This window comes from Eriocheir sinensis, chromosome 1, assembly GCF_024679095.1.
Source record: "Eriocheir sinensis breed Jianghai 21 chromosome 1, ASM2467909v1, whole genome shotgun sequence".
Classification (NCBI taxonomy): Eukaryota; Metazoa; Arthropoda; class Malacostraca; order Decapoda; family Varunidae; genus Eriocheir; species Eriocheir sinensis.
This window is the reverse complement of record NC_066509.1, coordinates 20,978,967-20,999,648: the sequence shown is the minus strand read 5'-3', so window position 1 is coordinate 20,999,648 and position 20,682 is coordinate 20,978,967.

The following is a 20,682-nucleotide window of genomic DNA, read 5'->3' as shown; positions in this document are numbered from 1 at the left end:
GTCTCCGCCAGTTCTTCTCCCCGGCACAGTTGCTATCCATATACAGGGGCCTTGTCCGCCCTCGTATGGAGTATGCCTCTCACGTGTGGGTGGGCTTCACTCACACAGCTCTCCTGGACAGAGTGGAGTCTAAGGCTCTTCGTCTCATCAGTTCTCCTCCTCTTACTGATAGTCTTCTACCTCTTAAATTCTGCCGCCATGTTGCCTCTCTTTCTATCTTCGATCGTTATTTTCACGCTGACTGCTCTTCTGACCTTGCTAACTGCATGCCAACCCCCCTCCCGCGGCCCCGCTACACACGACTTTCTACTCATGCTTATCCCTATACTATCCAAATCCCTTACGCACGAGTGAACCAGCATCTTCACTCTTTCATCCTTCACTCTGGCAAACTCTGGAACAATCTTCCCTCATCTGTATTTCCTCCTGCCTACGACTTGAGCTCTTTCAAGAGGAGGTATCAGGACACCTCTCCCCCCGAAATTGACCCCTCTTTCGGCCACCTCTTTGGATTTATTTTAGGAGCAGCGAGAAGCGGGCTTTTTTTTTTTTTTTTTCCTTTTTTTTGTGCCCTTGAGCTGTCTCCTTTGTTGTAAAAAAAAAGAACGTAAGAAATAACAAAAGTATCTTTTTCAAACTCTTTAAGGCGCGCAAACATGACACTAACACGATTACATCACTAAAAGACAACAATAACACATTATTAACCAGCCCACATCACAAATCACAAATACTCAACACACAGTTCCAATCGGTGTATACACAAGAACACAACCTAACACCAAATATGCCACACAGCCCCTTCCCCCCATATCCCCCTTGACATTACGACTAACGGAATACAGAAATTACTGGAAGGACTTGACACAACTAAATCCACTGGCCCCGACAACATTCCCGCCTTCATCCTTAAATCCTTTGCCCCCATCCTTGCCCCCATCCTTCAGGCCACATTCGCCCAGTCCCTACCATCCACCTCATTACCCTCTGACTGTCTCTTGGCAAACATTAATACTTTAGTCAAGACAGGTGACCGGACTGACCCAGCCAATTATCGCCCAATCTCATTAACATCGATTCCATGTAAAATTTTCGAACACATAATACACAAACACAAAATGAATCATCTTGACACAAACAACATCCTTACTGACTCACAACACGGCTTTCGATCTAAACGCTCATGTGAATCACAACTCATTACTACATATCATGACAAGACGAGGCTACTTGACCGACGTGCATTAAACAACTTGACACTATTGTTTTAGATACTGCCAAAGCCTTCGACAAAGTCCCGCACAAAAGACTAACAATAAAATTGAGATACTACTGTATTTCAGGACCTATTCTACACTGGATCACTGTATTTCTTACTAACCGGACTAAACGTGTTCTTCTTGACGGATCTTCATCTGACACTGTCCCTGTTTCTTCAGGTGTCCCACAAGGCACCGTTCTAGGCCCCCTTCTTTTCCTCCTGTACATTAATGATCTTCCACTCTCAACGCCTAACTCTTCTACTAGACTATTTGCCGACGATAGTTTGCTGTTTAGAGCGGTAAAGACTACTGACGACTGCAGACTACTACAAAATGACTTGGACGCCCTCCAGCGGTGGGAGCGCATCAGGCAGATGCATTTTCGCCCTGACAAGTGCAAACTGTTAAGATTCACCAGAGCTCACAACCCCATTTATCACATTTACACTCTCCACAATTCAGAACTAGAATCAGTCCACACACACAAGTATCTTGGTGTCCACCTATCCACTAACATTAAGTTCAACACCCACATACTCCACATCAGTGCCACAGCCAACCGAACTCTGGGGTTCCTGAGGAGGAATTTACATAACTGCGCACCTGACATTAAACACGTAGCTTATGGCACACTTATGAGACCAACAATGGAATATTGCTCCACGGTGTGGGATCCTTACACCCAGACACATTGATAGGTTAGAACAAATCAACACCAAGGCGGCTAGGTTCATTACAAACAATTACACTCGAACGTCTGGAATCACAACACGGATCAAACAACAAATAAACATGAAACCTCTTCACATACGCAGACAAGCGCACAGACTCTCTCTCTCTCTCTCTCTCTCTCTCTCTCTCTCTCTCTCTCTCTCTCTCTCTCTCTCATCATCATCCTTATCATCATTATCAATTATATAGCCTTTGTATGCATTCTCGTTCTATTCAAAAAGGTATTGCCGTAACAGTGATTTCTATATTTAGATATTTTTATTTCATTTCATCACTTCCTTCTTTTTCTTCGTCATCATCACCATCAATATCATCATTTGCCTTTTTTTACGTTTATCAATAAAAAAAAAAAATCTTCCCCAAACAGTCACAAATATGTGGTTTTCATCATTATCATCATCGTCGTCACCATCACCATCATCATCAATAGCCTAGCATTTTTTATCCTTCTTTCTTTTCCTCCTCTTACTTCTCTTTCGCTTCTGATCATTACCAGGGTTGGCATTAAACAAAAAAAAACAAAAACAGAAAATTAAATAAACACAAAAAGAAAGCCAAAGTGTTCTTTTGTTTTTGTTTATAAATATTTTACAGAAAATTTATTTTTTTATCCTATTGATAAACAAGGTCCATATATGTACATGAAATAAAGAAGTAAAATCCATAAAGATCTTCCCCCCAAAAATAGCATCAAACGTTTTTTTTCTTCATCTTATTTGCTTGTGTTCTAGTTTTTGCTTTGACACACCTGATACATCATTACACAACCACCACGCTACAACACGGTTTCACCAAGCCAAACCATACTCGGATACTGCACATTACACCCAGCCATATCACACAGTCACAACACAAATCACACTTAAATTAAGGCCATCTTACAGCGTTACTATACATCGCCGCTATAGTAAATCGTTTCGCACAACACCACTTCGTCCACATGAAAAGCTAGTGTTTTCTATTTCATCAACCTTTCCATTAATAATAAGTCAGGGCTCAATCTTATACTTGCCAATGCCACACAGTTTGCAATAATAATATTACTGAAGTCGACACAGGATTCCGAAATTACTATATCAGTAAAGACAGTAGCCAAAAAGGGACCAACCTGCCTCAAAGCAGCAACACCAATCTCCAGTTCACCGTTCACGACTGTCGAATGGTGCGTGCCCGACCACGCCTCGCGCTTCTCTCCCTGTCCAGTACGCGTACAGTACAAGTCAATGGGCGGCCAGGCCCCTAACCCTAACGACCCGTGGGGAGCGTGTAACCCATGACAGACCCTTGGCGTATCCCCTGGAAAACCCCTGGTGTAAGTGATAACACACACACACATACACACACACACAAGAAACAACACTCTTAACTATAATTTATACTAAATATTGGGTGGAGTAGGTAGGAAGACACCTACCTAACGGGCGCAAGCCACTCCCGGTGAGGTATATATGGGAGGTGAGAAGGGAGCTGAGGCCCTCCAAAGACCCTTCCCATGTCCTCACTAACCGTTTCCCTATTGTCTCATCAACACCGGAGAGTAGTTCAGCATGCTCTCTAAAGACAGATCCTCTCTCTATCCACACCAAACTACATTCACACAACATATACACCTTTTCACATAATTCAAATTTCAAAATGGCACACCTACATCATGCCTCGGGGTCTCCGCCTGGGAGGGGGGGGGCACAAACTCCCCCAGGGAGGACTCCCCTTCTAGCTGCCGACCCGAGAGGTCTCTTCATAACTCCTCGAACCCCTTTCTTCTCAATTTCTGCAACATTCGCGGTCTTCGTTCTAATTTTCATTCTGTGGAACACCATCTCTCTTCCTCTAAACCTCACTTTCTCTTCCTCACCGAAACACAGGTTTCTGAGGCTACTGACAGCAATCTCTCCTCTGTTCCCTCCTACTATCTCTATCCTAAATTTCAATCCATAGCTGGATGTTGCGCCTACGTGCACAACGACATCACCTGCTCTTGTGCCCACAACCTTGATTCTTCAGAATTTTCCACCATCCGGCTAAGATTTCATTGTCATTCTATTACTAAATACATATGTGCTGTTTACCTCTCACCTAACTCTACTAACTATGTAAAATTCTTTGACTATTTGAGCTCTCAAGTAGAGCACATCTTGACCCACTCCTTTCGCTGAAATCTCCATCCTAAGAGATTTCAATGTTCACCACCAGCTTTGGCTTTCATCCTCTTTCACTGACCAGCCTATTGAACAGGCCTACAACTTTTCTATCCTCAACGACCTAGAGCAGTTGGTCCAGCACCCTACACGTATTCCCGACCGTCTTGGAGACAGGCCCAACATTTTAGACCTCTTCCTTACCTCAAACCCTTCTGCATATTCTGTCAAACTGTTCTCTCCGTTGGGCTCCTCCGATCACAATCTTATTTCTGTATCCTGTCCTATCGCTCCTGTACACCCTCTGGACCCGGCGAAGAGGCGATGCTTCTGGCATTTTGCTTCAGCTCGGTGGGACGATCTGAGGATGTACTTTTCCGATTTCCTGTGGAATGATTACTGCTTCCAGGATGGAGATCCCTCTGTGTGTGCTCAGCTCATCACAGAAGTGATTTTCTCTGGAATGGAGGCATACATTCCACGTACTTTCTCTACTCCTCACGCTAAAAAGCCTTGGTTTAATCACGCTTGTTCTCGTGCTGTCAATGATAGAGTGGTAGCTCACAAAAGGTACCAGAGCCCTCAAATTAATGCTAGCTACGAACTTTACATTTCTGCCCGGAATCGTGCCAAATCTATTCTCCGAGTAACCAAAACCTCTTTCATTAATAGAAAATGCCAAAACCTTGCTTTCTCTAACTCTTCCCGTGACTTCTGGCATCTAGCCAAAAACATCTCCTCCAGCTTCCCTTCTTCATCGTTCTCTCCACTCCTCAGTCCTGACGGCAACACTGCCGTCTCATCTATCTCTAAGGCTGAGCTCTTCTCTCAAACTTTTCTTCTAAAAACTCCACTCTGGACGATTCTGCGCATATTCCTCCTACTCATCCCCCCTCTGACTCTTTTATGCCTGTTATAAAGATTCTTCAAAACTATGTTTTCTATGAGTAGTAACAAATGTACGGAAGTGGGGGTAGTTGGAAGTGGGGGGGACTGGAAGTGGGGGTTGGGGGGGTCAGCGGGGGGGTTACGGAAGAGGGGGTATCTGGACCCCCCCACCCCTACCCCCCCCCATCTATTTTACCTTTTCCCCCCCCCCTCACCCCCTCTCGGACTAGCGTACGGAAGCGACAGGGTGACGGGAGTAGGGGTGCCCAGCAGGGAGGGGGGGGGGGAGTGACGGGAGAAGGGGTACTTGAAGGGTTAAGATAAGATCTTGGACCCTCGAATGACCACGAGATTCTAATCACGGAAAAGGTTAAGGACATTAGGTTAATGACCAGGCTGGAATATGAATTTACTCTCTAATGCAAGTCCGAAAATAAAATAAAAAATCGCCATTGAACGTAAGACTCGATAAATTATTTAAGTTTTTGCTGGATGTATTGTATCATTATCTTCTTATTTCTCATTTCTCAACTTGTTTCTTATATATATATATATATATATATATATATATATATATATATATATATATATATATATATATATATATATATATATATATATATATATATATATATATATATATATATATATATATATATATATATATATATATATATATATATATATATATATATATATATATATATATATATATATATATATATATATATATATTTTTTTTTTACTCAGTTATTTGGTGCCATCTAACCCTAAACACTGCAGCACCAAGTCTTTTTTCTGATTTTGCATTAATTAATGTCTTATATCTCATTTCTTAACTTCTTTCTTCCTATTTCTTTTCTCAACTTGCATTTCTTTATATTTTCTGCCTGCTCTTCGATGTCATATGACCTTAGACGTTGCCGCATCGAGTTTACCTTTTTCCGTGAAAAAAAGGTCATGTGTGTGTGTGTGTGTGTGTGTGTGTGTGTGTGTGTGGGTGTGTGTGTGTGTGAGTGTGTGTGTGTTCCATTCCCCTCTGATTCTTGAGAAATCTGCGGCTAGCTCGAAATTTTGTGGGCCATCTTTTTTAGCCGATTATATGCTCCGAAGCGGAATTTAGTGAGGATTCTTATGGTATCTTCAAATTCCTCATACGTCTATTAGTTCCCGAGTTACACCGAGAAAACTGATTTTTTTTTCTCTCGTCAGAGTAGCCTAACAAATAAAAATCACTCAAAGCTCCTCATCTATGTTCCTTAGAAAGATTGCCATATGTTACTATTAAACTTATCCCAACAACAGCTAATTTGACGCACTTTCATTTTTTTTTCTGATTTTGCATTAATTAATGTCTTATATCTCATTTCTTAACTTCTTTCTTCTTATTTATTTTCTCAACTTGCATTTCTTTATATTTTCTGCCTGCTCTTCGGTGTCATATGACCTTAGACGTTGCCGCATCGAGTTTACCTTTTAGTGAGGATTCTTATGGTATCTTCAAATTCCTCATACGTCTATTAGTTCCCGAGTTACACCGAGAAAACTGTATTTTTTTTCTCTCGTCAGAGTGGCCTAACAAATAAAAATCACTCAAAGCTCCTCATCTACGTTCCTTAGATAGATTGACATATGTTACTATTAAGAAACTTATCCCAACAGCTGCAAATTTGACGCACTTTCATCGAAAACTTAATTTTTAATCATTTTTTATTTACTTTTATGGCGCGTTTCGCGTCATCGTCCGCCAGAACCTTTTACCCTTGATGACACGAAATGCGTCATCGTGCGCGAGAGGGTTAAATAAGTCAGATTTATCTCAAATTCACTGTCTGGGCAGACAAATATTCGGAAAAGAGAAGGCAAACCAGTTTGTAGATATATATAAATATGCTGTATATTCACGTCCTTATGGATATCTTCTTGTTGATTTGGGTATAAATACTCCTGAATCCCTACAGTTTCGCTCAACTCTCCCTTCCATCATACCTTTCTCCCTCCCTCTTCTCTCTCCTCCCCCCTCCCTCCCTCCCTCCCCTTCCCTTTCCTTCCCTCGTGTTATTAAATAAGTCAGATTTATCTCAAATTCACTGTCTGGGCAGACAAATATTCGGAAAAGAGAAGGCAAACCAGTTTGTATATATATATATATATATATATATATATATATATATATATATATATATATATATATATATATATATATATATATATATATATATATATGCTGTATATTCACGTCCTTATGGATATCTTCTTGTTGATTTGGGTATAAATACTCCTGAATCCCTACAGTTTCGCTCAAACATTGTTGGAGAGCCTCCCAGGTGAACGCGTATTCCAATGGTGAACTCCAGGAAAAAGGAATTCTTACATGTTCTATACTCCCAACATAACGAACCCTATGGTTTAAGCTCTCAGCTACTTCTGATCTTACTCTCTTAAGCCTTTGCAGCTGCTTTTTTAAACCCTCGAAGTCCGCCTTCCTGAAGTCAGGTATTAAGTGTTGTTTCTGCTGACTCTATCCTCCCATTTAATATTAAATATAATTTCATTATGATCACTGTTACCTAATGAACCCCCAACCTCAATGTTGCTTATTATTTCCTCTTTATTAGTTAACAACAAATCCAAAATATTTTCTTCCCTCGTTGGTGTTCTAATTAACTGCTTAACTATCCTGCGGCGGGAAATGAAAAAGAACCATGCAACATGGAAAAACTGTATGGAAATTTGTGTGCCTGTGAGAACAAGACAACGCTTGCTGAGCACCCAATGATGATCACAAGACTAAGATGATTCCCACCTGCGGGATATACCGTGAAATTTATTAATAATGCTAAAGCATATGAGCCATCTTATTTAGCATTCTATGTCTTTGAGAGTATTCTCGTAAAGCCTTCTTCGAATGGGTGTAAAGAGACATCACTTTGCCATAGCGTATGCTTACATTATAGTGAATAGAAACGGAGAAACAGTAGAAAGCGGATCCTATTGTGGAAGTAATGCTGTAAACCATTTTAGCTGAACCCACACTGTTTTGTATATATAACGAACTTACATTAGCTGAACTCACACTGTTGTGTATATAGAACGAACTTACATTAGCTGAACTCACACTGTTTTGTATATAGAACGAACTTACATTAGCTGAACTCACACTGTTTTGTATATAAAACGAGCTTACATTAGCTGAACTCACACTGTTTTGTATATAGAACGAACTTATATTAGCTGAACTCACACTGTTTTGTATATATAACGAACTTACATTAGCTGAACTCACCATGTTTTGTACATAGAACGAACTTACATTAGCTGAACTCACACTGTTTTGTATATAGAACGAACTTACATTTGCTGAACTCACACTGTTTTGTATATAGAACGAACTTACATTAACTGAACTCACACTGTTTTGTATATAGAACGGTCTTACATTAGCTGAACTCACACTGTTTTGCATATAGAACGAACTTACATTAGCTGAACTCACACTGTTTTGAATATAGAACGAACTTACATTAGTTGAACCCGCACTGTTTTGTATATAGAACGAACTTACATTAGCTGAACTCACACTGTTTTGATTATAGAACGAACTTACATTAGCTGAACTCACACTGTTTTGTATAAAGAACGAACTTACATTAGCTGAACTCACACTGTTTTTAATATAGAACGAACTTACATTAGCTGAACTCACACTGTTTTGAATATAGAACGAACTTACATTAGCTGAACCCACACTCCTGGAAGAAGTTAAAATTTTCTAAAGGCTACAATAAAATCAATATGACCGATGAAGATACGGCACGTCACAATGAACAAATTCACTGTCTTCTGTAAATACGGGTTTAAAAGGTAAAGGAGTAAAACATCATGACCATGAAAAATCAGGAAACAATTACATTGAAGCTTATTGTAATAGATGCAACCTTCAAATGAAAAAAATCACAAATTGCAGCGCACTCTCATTGCACATAATGCGGATTACGACATGACGTTAATCCCGCGTGAATTAACGCTACCTGACTTTGAAAATCAAACTAAGACCAAAACATTCAGTTCACAAATACCATGAAGTCATCATAAATGACTTGAGATTTATTGACGCGTATGTCTTTATGTCTGGTTCACTCGCGGCTTTAGCGAACCAATTCATCAGCAATGGGAACGAGCCCATATGCACACAACAGATGTTGAAAGATGTGCCAGCACCTGCGTTACCATTATTGATCAAGGGAAAGCAGGTTTTTGTTATGACTATATGGATTCGATGGAACGACTTTCTGAGACACGTCTTCCATCCCGCGAAGATTTTTTTCAATTCGCTTCAAGAAGCAGAACTTTCCGAAAGTGATTATAAACATGCTCAGAATGTTTGGAAAGTAGCTGGGTGTCAGAGCCTGATGGACTATTTGTTGCTTTATGTAAAAGTGGATGTTGGCCTTCTATGTGATGCCTTCTTAGAGTGGAGAGGTATTTTGAAAACTCAGTGGAGGTTGGATATTGTAAATTATGTTAGCCTGCCAGGATTTACCTATGACTCTTTTCTGTTAAAAACACAGCAGGAATTAGAGATGCTTAGTAGCCCACACATATATCATTGCATTCAAACAAATGTGCGTGGATGCTACACAAGTGTTGTGCGTCGTTTTGTACGCACCAATAACATCTACACGAACCCTCGGTTTAATCCAAAACATGATAGAAACACTTTCCTTTCATCTCTTGACTTCAACAGTCTTTATCCCACTGTAATGCAAGAGAAGTTACCATGTGGAGATATGAGAAAACTAGATGAGACAGAAATGCACTGGTTTTTGAACGGGAGGGGGGCTAGGTCAATCAAGCAACCGATGGCGATTTTGGATACCTCATTATGTGCGATACTGAGGCTGTCTCACGTGAAGTCATTGAGAAAACGGATGACCTCCCACTGACCATCAGAAGACACAATATCATCAATAGAGATATATCGTCAGCCGCACACGAATGGTATGAAGAAGAAAACCGTCCAGTACCGTGTAAGAACATAAAACAGATTGGAACACATGTTGCTCAGGATAAAATGCTGTTTGCTCTGTCCCTCCTTAAACTGCTTATTCAACTAGGCCGGGTTGTTAAAAAGTGCATGCTATTTATATGTTTAAGCAAAAGCACTTTCTTGCGGGCTTCATTCAGGATAACATAGAAGCCCGCAAAAGTGCTACTTGCCCTATCAAGAAAACTGCAATCAAGTGTATTTCAAACAGCATTTTTGGTCGATTCCTGATGAACGTGGCCAAATATAGTGAAGACATAGATATTGTCACCAACCGCGAAAAGTTTTTGAAGCTGGCCCGAAGTCCTTACTTTAAACGCGTTGTACCCCTCAATGATGGTCATGTAGTTATAGTTCGCCATAAGAAATATTCACAGGCGAATCATCCAAACTACATTGGCTACTACGTCCTAGAGCTGTCCAAGCTGCGACTATATGATTTCTTTTACAGTATCATGAAGGCTCATTACGGGGATCGGGCGAAACTAGTGTATTGTGACACTGATTCCTTAATAACAGAAACTGAAACTCCTGATCTATTAACAGAGTACTCGCAGGAACCCTTTAAAAGCTATATAGACACAAGTAACTTTAGCTCCTCACATTCCTTGTACAACACAGACAACAAAGGCAAGCTCGGATTTCTCAAGTCTGAAGTGAGGGAAAGAGCCATCTCAGAATTTGTAGGTGTAAGACCAAAGTGCTACTCCATCCTCTTGGCAGACGATGACCGGTTGAGTTCAGCTAAGAGCGTTCCAAAGCTCATAAAGAAAAAAAATTGCTCATCAGCGATACAAAGACGTCCTATTCCAGAAGCAAACATTTACCTTTGGCTATCAGGGATTCACAGTGCGTAATGGACGAATGAGTACAGTAAAATATCCCAAGAGACGGATATCTGTATTTTGATAAAGGGCATATAAACAAGTCAAACAAACTCAATGTTTATTGGAATTTGGTCAAATTATGATTACAGCCTCCTTCTCTTCCTCCTCCTCCTCTACCCCTGTAGAATTATCGGGATGACCGTAAGGTCGTAACTCCAAGGTGCTAAAGCAGTATCTTTTGTCCTCAACTACAGATATCCCTCTCTTGGGATATTTTACTGTACTCATTCGTCCATTACGCACTGTGATATATATATATAATATATATATATATATATATATATATATATATATATATATATATATATATATATATATATATATATATATATATATATATATATATATATATATATATATATATATATATATATATATATATATATATATATATATATATATATATATATATATATATATATATATATATATATATATATATATATATATATATATATATATATATATATATATATATATATATATATATATATATATATATATATATATATATATATATATATATATATATATATAGGTTGTGTAAAGAAATAAGAAGAAACAAGTTGAGAACTGAGAAAAAAGAAGATAATGATACAATACATCCAGCAAAAACTTAAATAATTTATCGAGTCTTACGTTTAATGGCGAATTTTTATTTTATTTTCGAACTTGCATTAGAGAGTAAATTCATATTCCAGCCTGGTCATTAACCTAATGTCCTTAAACTTTTCCGTGATTAGAATTTCGTGGTCATTCGAGGGTCCAAGACCTTATCTTAACCCTTCAAGTACCCCTTCTCCCGTCACTCCCCCCCCCCCCCCCCTCCCTGCTGGGCACCCCTACTCCCATCACCCTCTCGCTTCCGTACGCTAGTCCGAGAGGGGGTGAAGGGGGGGTGAGGGGGGGGTGAAAAGGTAAAATAGATGGGTGGGGGGGGGTAGGGGAGGGGGGGGGTCCAGATACCCCCTCTTCCGTAACCCCCCCGCTGACCCCTCCAACCCCCACTTCCAGTCCCCCCCACTTCCAACTACCCCCACTTCCGTACATTTGTTACTACTTCTATGCCCTCTCTGGCCTCAATCCCCAGAAGGCTTATGGACCTGATGGAGTTCCTCCTATTGTCCTTAGAAACTGTGCCTCCGTGCTGTCACCCTGCATGGTCAAACTCTTTCACCTCTGCCTGTCAACATCTACCTTTCCTTCCTGGTGGACGTATGCCTTCATACAGCCTGTGCCTAAGAAGGGTGACCGTTCCAATCCCTCAAACTACCGTCCTATAGCTTTACTTTCTTGTCTATCTAAAGCTTTTAAATCAATCCTTAACCGGAAGATTCAAATGCACCTTTCCACTTCTGACCTTCTATCTGATCGCCAGTATGGGTTCCGCAAGGGGCGTTCTACTGGTGATCCCCTTGCCTTCCTAACTGACTCTTGGTCATCCTCTCTTAGCCGTTTCGGTGAAACCTTTGCTATTGCGCTGGACATATCAAAAGCTTTTGATAGGGTCTGGCACAAATCTTTGCTTTCCAAACTACCCTCCTACGGTTTCTATCCTTCTCTCTGTACCTTTATCTCCAGTTTCCTTTCTGACCGTTCTATTTCTGCTGTGGTAGACGGTCACTGTTCTTCCCCTAAACCTATTAACAGTGGTGTCCCACAGGGTTCTGTCCTATCTCCCACTCTCTTTCTGTTGTACATTGATGATCTTCTTTCCAAAACGAACTGCCCTATCCATTCTTACGCCGATGACTGCACTCTGCATTACTCAACTTCTTTTAATAGAATACCCACCATACAGGAACTTAACGATTCAAGACTGGAGGCAACAGAACGCTTAGCCTCAGACCTTACTATTATTTCCGATTGGGGTAATAGGAACCTGGTGTCCTTCAACGCCTCAAAAACACAGTTTCTCCACCTATCTACTCGACACAATCTTCCAAACAACTATCCACTATTCTTTGACAGCACTCAGCTATCACCTTCCTCAACACTAAACATCCTCGGTCTATCATTAACTTAAAATCTCAACTGGAAACTTCATATCTCATCTCTTACTAAATCAGCTTCCTCGAGGCTGGGCGTTCTGTACCGTTTCCGCCAGTTCTTCTCCCCCGCACAGTTGCTATCCATTTACAGGGGCCTTGTCCGCCCTCGTATGGAGTATGGAGCTCATGTGTGGGGCGGGGGGCCACTCACACAGCTCTCCTTGACAGAGTGGAGGCAAAGGCTCTTCGTCTCATCAGCTCTCCTCTTCATACTGATAGTCTTTTACCTCTCAAATTCCACCGCCACGTTGCCTCTCTTTCTATCTTCTATCGATATTTTCATGGCGACTGCTCTTCTGAATTGCTAACTGCGTGCCTCCCCTCCTCCCGCGGCCCCGCTGCACACGACTTTCTACTCATGCTCATCCCTATACTGTCCAAACCCCTTATGCAAGAGTCAACCAGCATCTTCACTCCTTCATCTGCATTTCCTCCTGCCTACGACTTGAACTCTTTCAAGAGGAGGGTGTCAGGACACCTCTCCTCCCGAAATTGACCTCTCGTTTTGGACACTCCTTTGACCTCTGTTCGGGATCAGTGAGAAGCGGGCTTTTCTTATCTTTTTTTATTTATGCCCTTGAACTTTCTCCTTAGCTGTAAAAAAAAAAAAAAAACGTCATGGAGTATAATAATACCTGCCTCTTGTTCACTTCACATCACTGCTATTCAACTGTCATGGAGTACAATAATACCTGCCTCTTGTTCACTTCACATCACTGCTATTCAACTGTCATGGAGTACAATAATACCTGCCTCTTGTTCACTTCACATCACTGCTATTCAACTGTCATGGAGTACAATAATACCTGCCTCTTGTTCACTTCACATCACTGCTATTCAACTGTCATGGAGTACAATAATACCTGCCTCTTGTTCACTTCACATCACTGCTATTCAACCGTCATGGAGTACACTCTTTTTTTCTTGACATTTGTCATCTTTTTTGGTTCATAGATGGAGCTGCTTCCTCTGCTGTATCGCACCCACGTTATCTTATTATTATTATTATTTTTTTGGTTGTTTAGTTTTACGTCACTGGTATTCATGATACGTCGTCGTGAAATGCTCGTTATACTAAGGAAAACATTCGTATTTTGTGTAAATAAAATTGTTGTCGTTGCAAAATGACATCTTTTTTTTCCCTCTGATTCCACTAATATTTCAAGCCAGTTAGTGTTGAGCCACATTTCGTGTAAGTGAAGTTTGTTTCTTTGCAGCATCAGAGCACCCTTCTCTTGTCTTCTTGGCGCTGTGTGTCTCCGGTTTCCTCTCCTCTCTCTTCTCTCTCTCTCTTCATCGGGTTAGCAAAAGTCTAAATCCTGAGCAGGACTTTGTTTTACTTAACTATACGGAATGAGGGGGACGTTGTGTGTTTGTCCTTGTTAGTTTACTTTTATAGTTCTGTATGACTCGGCAAATTCTCTGGATCAGCGAATTATATTTTATTTATAATTTGGATTGGCTTCAATCGTCGTTTGTCTTCTTTTATTTATTTCATCATGCAAATATTTGTGGCACCATTTTGTTTCTTATTTAGCTCCTGCATATACTACTCACTCTTTTCGTCTTCTTTCCTTCCCCTAACTTTTCCCTTCTTTGTGTTTCTTTATTTCCTCATACATTTTTTTGTCTCGTCCTTTATATCTTGTTTCATCATTGTTTTATTTTCTTCTTCATCTCACCATTCAAATATTCGTCTCCTTTCGGTCTTTTCCTTTTCTGTTTCTCCTTTATTCCATCATACAAAAAAAAGTATCTTCTAGAAGTTTGTGGCTTACTATAATCTGCTCAGGGTTGTTGATGGTTTATCATGAGTTTCCGTGCACTAATTTCTTCTTATCCTCAGTCAACTCGTCTTTGGTAGTTTGTTTCTCTGCATTAAATATTTCAAGTTTATCTTTTTCACCTTTATTTTCCCCCTCGGTTTACTATAAATGTATGTTTGTTTTAATTCCTGGTTTCCTGTCATTCTTTGTTTCCTCTTTCAATTACTGGTTCTCTGTCATTTCAGGTTCCGTATCACTTTGTTTTTAATTCCTTTGTTTCAATTCCTTGTTCACTGTCATTGCTTGTCTTTCTGTCATTCTTTGCTTCCTCTTTCAACTCCTGGTTCTCTGTTTTTCAATTCCTGCCTCATTGTTTCGTTCCTTGATCCACGGTCTGTCTCGCCCGCCGGTCTTGCCTCGTCTTCTTCTTCGGCGTAACTTCAGACAAACTTCAACGAGACGAAGACGAAACTCGATCAAGTCTTCCTGAGCCGCTCCGAACCCTCGAGCTCAGCTCGACCTCGCTAATGAAGCCTCCTGTGATCCCCATCCCCTCAAAAGAAGCCTTATTTGGACCCCGCTGAGAAAATGAACCCTTTCCAAAATTCTTTCCGCCGACCTTGAAATGAAAAAAGTAGCGAGAACTTTTAAGTGACTCTCTCTCTCTCTCTCTCTCTCTCTCTCTCTCTCTCTCTCTCTCTCTCTCTCTCTCTCTCTCTCTCTCTCTCTCTCTCTCTCTCTCTCTCTCTCTCTCTCTCTCTCTCTCTCTCTCTCAGGTGTCTCAAAATAACCTATTCTCATCCAATCTAATATTCTTCTCTTCTGTCCGATAATTCTCACTTTTTATTTTTTCTCCTTTACAAGCGCTAACATGAAATTGCTTTAGGTGATGAAGAAAAATGTCCACCAAAAAGGAAGGGGGAGGTAGAAAAAAAATATTAAAAAAAATAATGAGGAAAAAAATATTTTAAAATACAAAAATAAAATACTAGGACAGGAAATCGGCTAGAGTGATGATGAAAAGTCAACAAAAAAAGGAAGGAAAAGTTAGGGACAAAATAAATGAAAGACTGACAGAGTGGAGAGAAAAGACAGAAAAAAAGTAAAGACCGAGACATAAAAAAACATTTAAGTGATAATGGAAGAAGTCAACAAAATAAAAGAAAGGTAGTGTAAAAAAATAAACTTTAGAAAAAAATACAATAAATAAAAAACTGGGACATGAAATAAGCTAAAATGAGGAGGGAAGAAGTTCACAAAATAAAGGAAGAAAGAAGTCGATAAAAAAAATACAGGACAAGGAAGGAAGGACGGAAGGAAGAAGTCAATAAAAAAAAATCAATAGAGGACAAGGAAGGAAGGACGGAAGGAAGAAGTAGGGAAATAATAAATGAAAAGAAATCAGTGAAGGATAGATAAAAACAGGAAAAATACATACTGGAAAAAAATTACGAGTTTAAGGAATGTATAAAGTGATTCCACAACAACAAAAGAAAAAACTGTGTCCGGCTCATGAAAAAAATATCAATAAAAGAGGATGGAATTGCAACGAATGAAATAAAGGTCAGGGACGTAAAAATAGACACGTGAAATATATGAGAATAAAAGAACGCAGCGGCAAACATATGAAAAAAAAAAACAGCCAAAAAATATGAGAAACAAAAATACCGAAAACGGGAAAGTGAAACTGTACAACAAAGGAATATGAAAGGAATTGAAAAAAAGGTAAAACAGCAATTGAAAGGAACAAAAATACATGATATCTAAACACTTGCAAATACTGGAGAGAGAGAGAGAGAGAGAGAGAGAGAGATTTACATAGATTTACATAGAAAATCAGACCACACAGACCCCATGGTCCAGACTTGGGGGTCTGTCCTTAAACCTAAGTGATTTTACATTAATCAGAAGACTCCAAAACGTTGCATTTCTACTCTAGTTGATATTAAGTTGAAGGAAGTGACGGTCGAGCTTATTTTTGAAGGAGTCAATCGTGTTACACTGGACCACTGACGGTGGAAGCTTATTCCATTCTCGCACTACAACGTTGGTGAAGAAAAATTTGGTGCAGTCTGAATTTACTTGTCTACATCTGAGTTTTACGCCATTGTTCCTCGTGCGCAAAGTGTCATCGATCATAAACAATGTTGATCTGTCTACATTCGTGAAACCATTAAGTATTTTAAAACATTCGATCAGTTTTCCTCGGAGGATTCGTTTCTCAAGAGAGAACATGTTAAGGGTAGAAAGCCTTTCTTCGTAGGATTTGTTGCGCAAGGAAGGGATAATTTTCGTTGCCCGACGCTGAACACCTTCTAATTTAGCAATATCCTTTGCATGGTGGGAGACCAAAACTGTACCGCATATTCCAAGTGGGGTCTGACTAAACTGTTGTAGAGCAGAGTATTACATCTTTATTCTTGAATACAAAGTTTCTTTTAATGAAGCCCAACATTCTGTTCGCTTTATTTGCTGCATCGATGCATTGCTGTGAGAATTTGAGGTTTGACGCGATTTTGACCCCCAAGTCTTTGACGCATTGAACGCTTTTGAGTTTAACGCCGCGCATTTCGTATTCGAACTTCTTATTCCTCGTTCCAACTTGAAGGACCTGGCACTTGTCTACGTTAAAGGGCATCTCCCATCTATCCGACCAAGCTGAAATTTTGTGCAAACCCTCTTGGAGGCTTTGCCTGTCTTCGTCAGTGAGAACCGAGTTGCCAATCTTTGTGTCGTCTGCAAATTTACTAATGCGGTTATTGAGTCCAACATCCACGTCGTTGATGTAAATAATGAAGAGCACTGGGCCAAGGACCGAGCCCTGAGGGACGCCACTAGTGACAGGCGCCCACTCTGAGTTAAATCCGTCAATCACTACTCTTTGTTGTCTGTTGCTCAACCAATTCGCGATCCATTGGTTTACTTGACCGTCAATACCTATTTGCTTTAATTTGTAAAGTAATTTATGATGCGGGACTTTATCAAACGCTTTCTGGAAATCAAGATAGACTACGTCCAGTGATTTGGTTACGTCATAAACAGTGAAGAGGTCGTTATAAAAGGTTAATAGGTTTGATAGGCAGGATCTTTTGTTCCGGAAGCCATGTTGTGAGTCCCCAATCAATGAGTGGCTTTCAAGGTAATTCACAATTTTGTCTCTAATTATGCCCTCAAGTAGCTTACCTACAACCGAAGTTAGACTAATGGGCCTGTAATTACCTGGTACTTTTTTGTCTCCTTTCTTGAAAATCGGTGTCACGTTAGCCTTTTTCCAATCTGAAGGGACGATGCCTTGTCGCAAGGACATATTGAATACGGTTGTGAAGAGAGAGAGAGAGAGAGAGAGAGAGAGTGTTTATGACAGGTGATGAAGCGGAGGAGGGAAAGAAAGATAAATACGAGGCTGAGTGGTAGCGTGCTGGGCCCACAATCACCACGTGATGGACGACGCGAGTTCGAGTCCCCACGCAACCACCTCAAATTTTTCGGTCACCGCCGAGTGGCTTAAAACTACCCACATGCTGTCCTGAAGACCACCCATCAACCCGGACTCTAGAGGAAACTGTCCAAGTTAATCAAGAACGAGTTCCGGGGGGCAGCATGAGCCAAGAGAAGATGGCGCCACATAAACACTTGCCTGCGCCATGACGGGCTGGGGCCGACTACCATCCAGGCCCCTCAAGCAAGCCTACCGGCTCTATAGGCGTAGACGTAAAAAAAAATAAGCGAGGAGCTGTCGTGCCCCTCTCTCTCTCTCTCTCTCTCTCTCTCTCTCTCTCTCTCTCTCTCTCTCTCTCTCTCTCTCTCTCTCTCTCTCTCTCTCTCTCTCTCTCTCTCTCTCTCTCTCTCTCTCTCTCTCTCTCTCTCTCTCTCTCTCTCTCTCATCCAGCAGTATAAGACTAAATCCCCTAACATTTTGATTTCAGGAGTTCTACCACGGACTTGGGCGGAGAGCGACTTTTTCAGTAAGGCCTTCAGCCTAAACAACCGCTTACAGACTCTTTGCAGGGAGCTTGACGTGGAGTTCCTCAACACATGGGACAATTTCTATGGACAAAATGAGCTCTTTCACAGGGACGGATTGCACCTTTCTCCCATCGGGGCAGCCAGACTCGGAAGGCTCCTCAACGAAGCAGTGCGTGTCATCCGAACAAAAAACGAGTCACGGCCACGTCCCTCCACCCCACCCGTGTAAATAGACGCCGTGCATCGCAACAAACACGTAACCGTGATCCCGCAAGTACCACCACCTCTATTACTAAGCCTCTAGATAACTTAAAAATCCTTAGTTTCAATGCGCGTAGCCTAAGAAACAAATTTAATGAACTGAGATGTCTTGCTTTAACAGAAAATTTTGACATAATTGCTATAACCGAAACATTTATCGACACCACAAATATTGATTTAAGTTCCGAATACAACATAGATGGCTACAGACTCTTCAACAAAGATCGTGTAAACCGTAGAGGCGGTGGCGTCGCCCTTTATGTCAAAAGCTATTTGCAACCCACTGACAAAACACCGGGAAACAGTAACGTTGAACATTTGTGCGTGCGAGTAAACATTGCAAAAGTCAACTTAAATATATCTGTCACCTACAGACCTCCCGGGCAATCACTCGATGACGACCTTGAAATGTACAGCGTCTTATGGCAGTCACTTAATAACAGCGACTCACTGATATTAGGAGACTTTAACCTCCCCCATATCGACTGGGCGACACTGTCAGGTACAGAAGGCGAGTCACATAGAATGATCGAATTTCTAGAAGAAAATTATCTAAGCCAAATGGTTTCTGAGCCAACTCGACAAAATAATATACTCGACCTTGTTATAACGACCCAAGATAACCTAATCAGTAGTGTCACGGTAGGAGAACACCTCGGTTCTTGCGATCATAAATTAGTGCGCGTCGACATTAAAGCTCAATCATCAGTGACTGAAAATAAAGTAAAGGTGCCCAATTTCAAAAGAGCTAACTTCGTAGAAATCCGACAAAACTAAAAGAAATACAACTATAAGATTAAGGCAACGTAGAGCAAGCCTGGCTAAGCCTTAAAAATCACTTACTCACTCATCAGAACACATTCGTCCCCTTGTGCGAGAAGCGAATTAACACTAAAAAAGCCCACCGTGGTTTAATAGCGAAATTAAACAATCAGTCAATGAGAGAAAATTGTTTTACAGGTTAAAGAAAGAACAAAGCACGCCCGAAAACATTAGACTTTATAATGATGCCAGGCGACGAGTAAAAAGACTAGTAGGTCAGGCAAAGCGTAGATACGAAGAAAATATTGCAGCCAACTGTAAAAATAATCCGAAATCTTTCTTCAGTTACATAAACAACAGAAAGGCGATCAAAAGTGGTATTGGACCTTTAACAAACAGCGACGGTGCACTAGTGACTGACAGCCAACACATTGCAAACCTCTTAAACAATTACTTTTCCTCGGTGTTTAATACTAACAGTCTTCCTCTCGCTACCACCAACACCAGTACTATTGTAAATCTCGAGCATGCATTGCCTAATTTTGAAATAACAACCGATGAAGTCCTTAAAGCTCTCCATTCACTTAAAACAAATAAAAGTCCTGGACCTGACAAAGTATATCCAACTCTGCTGAAAGAAACAAAGAGCGAAATACTCTCCTCCATCACAACCATATTCAATCTGTACTTGCTACTAGGCATCGTCCCTTGAGATTGGAAAAAGGCTAACGTGACTCCGATTTGCAAGAAAGGTGACAAAAAAGTACCAGGTAATTACAGGCCCATTAGTCTAACTTCGGTTGTAGGTAAGCTACTTGAGGGCATAATTAGAGACAAAATTGTGAATTACCTTGAAAGCCACTCATTGATTGGGGACTCACAACATGGCTTCCGAAACAAAAGATCCTGCCTATCAAACCTA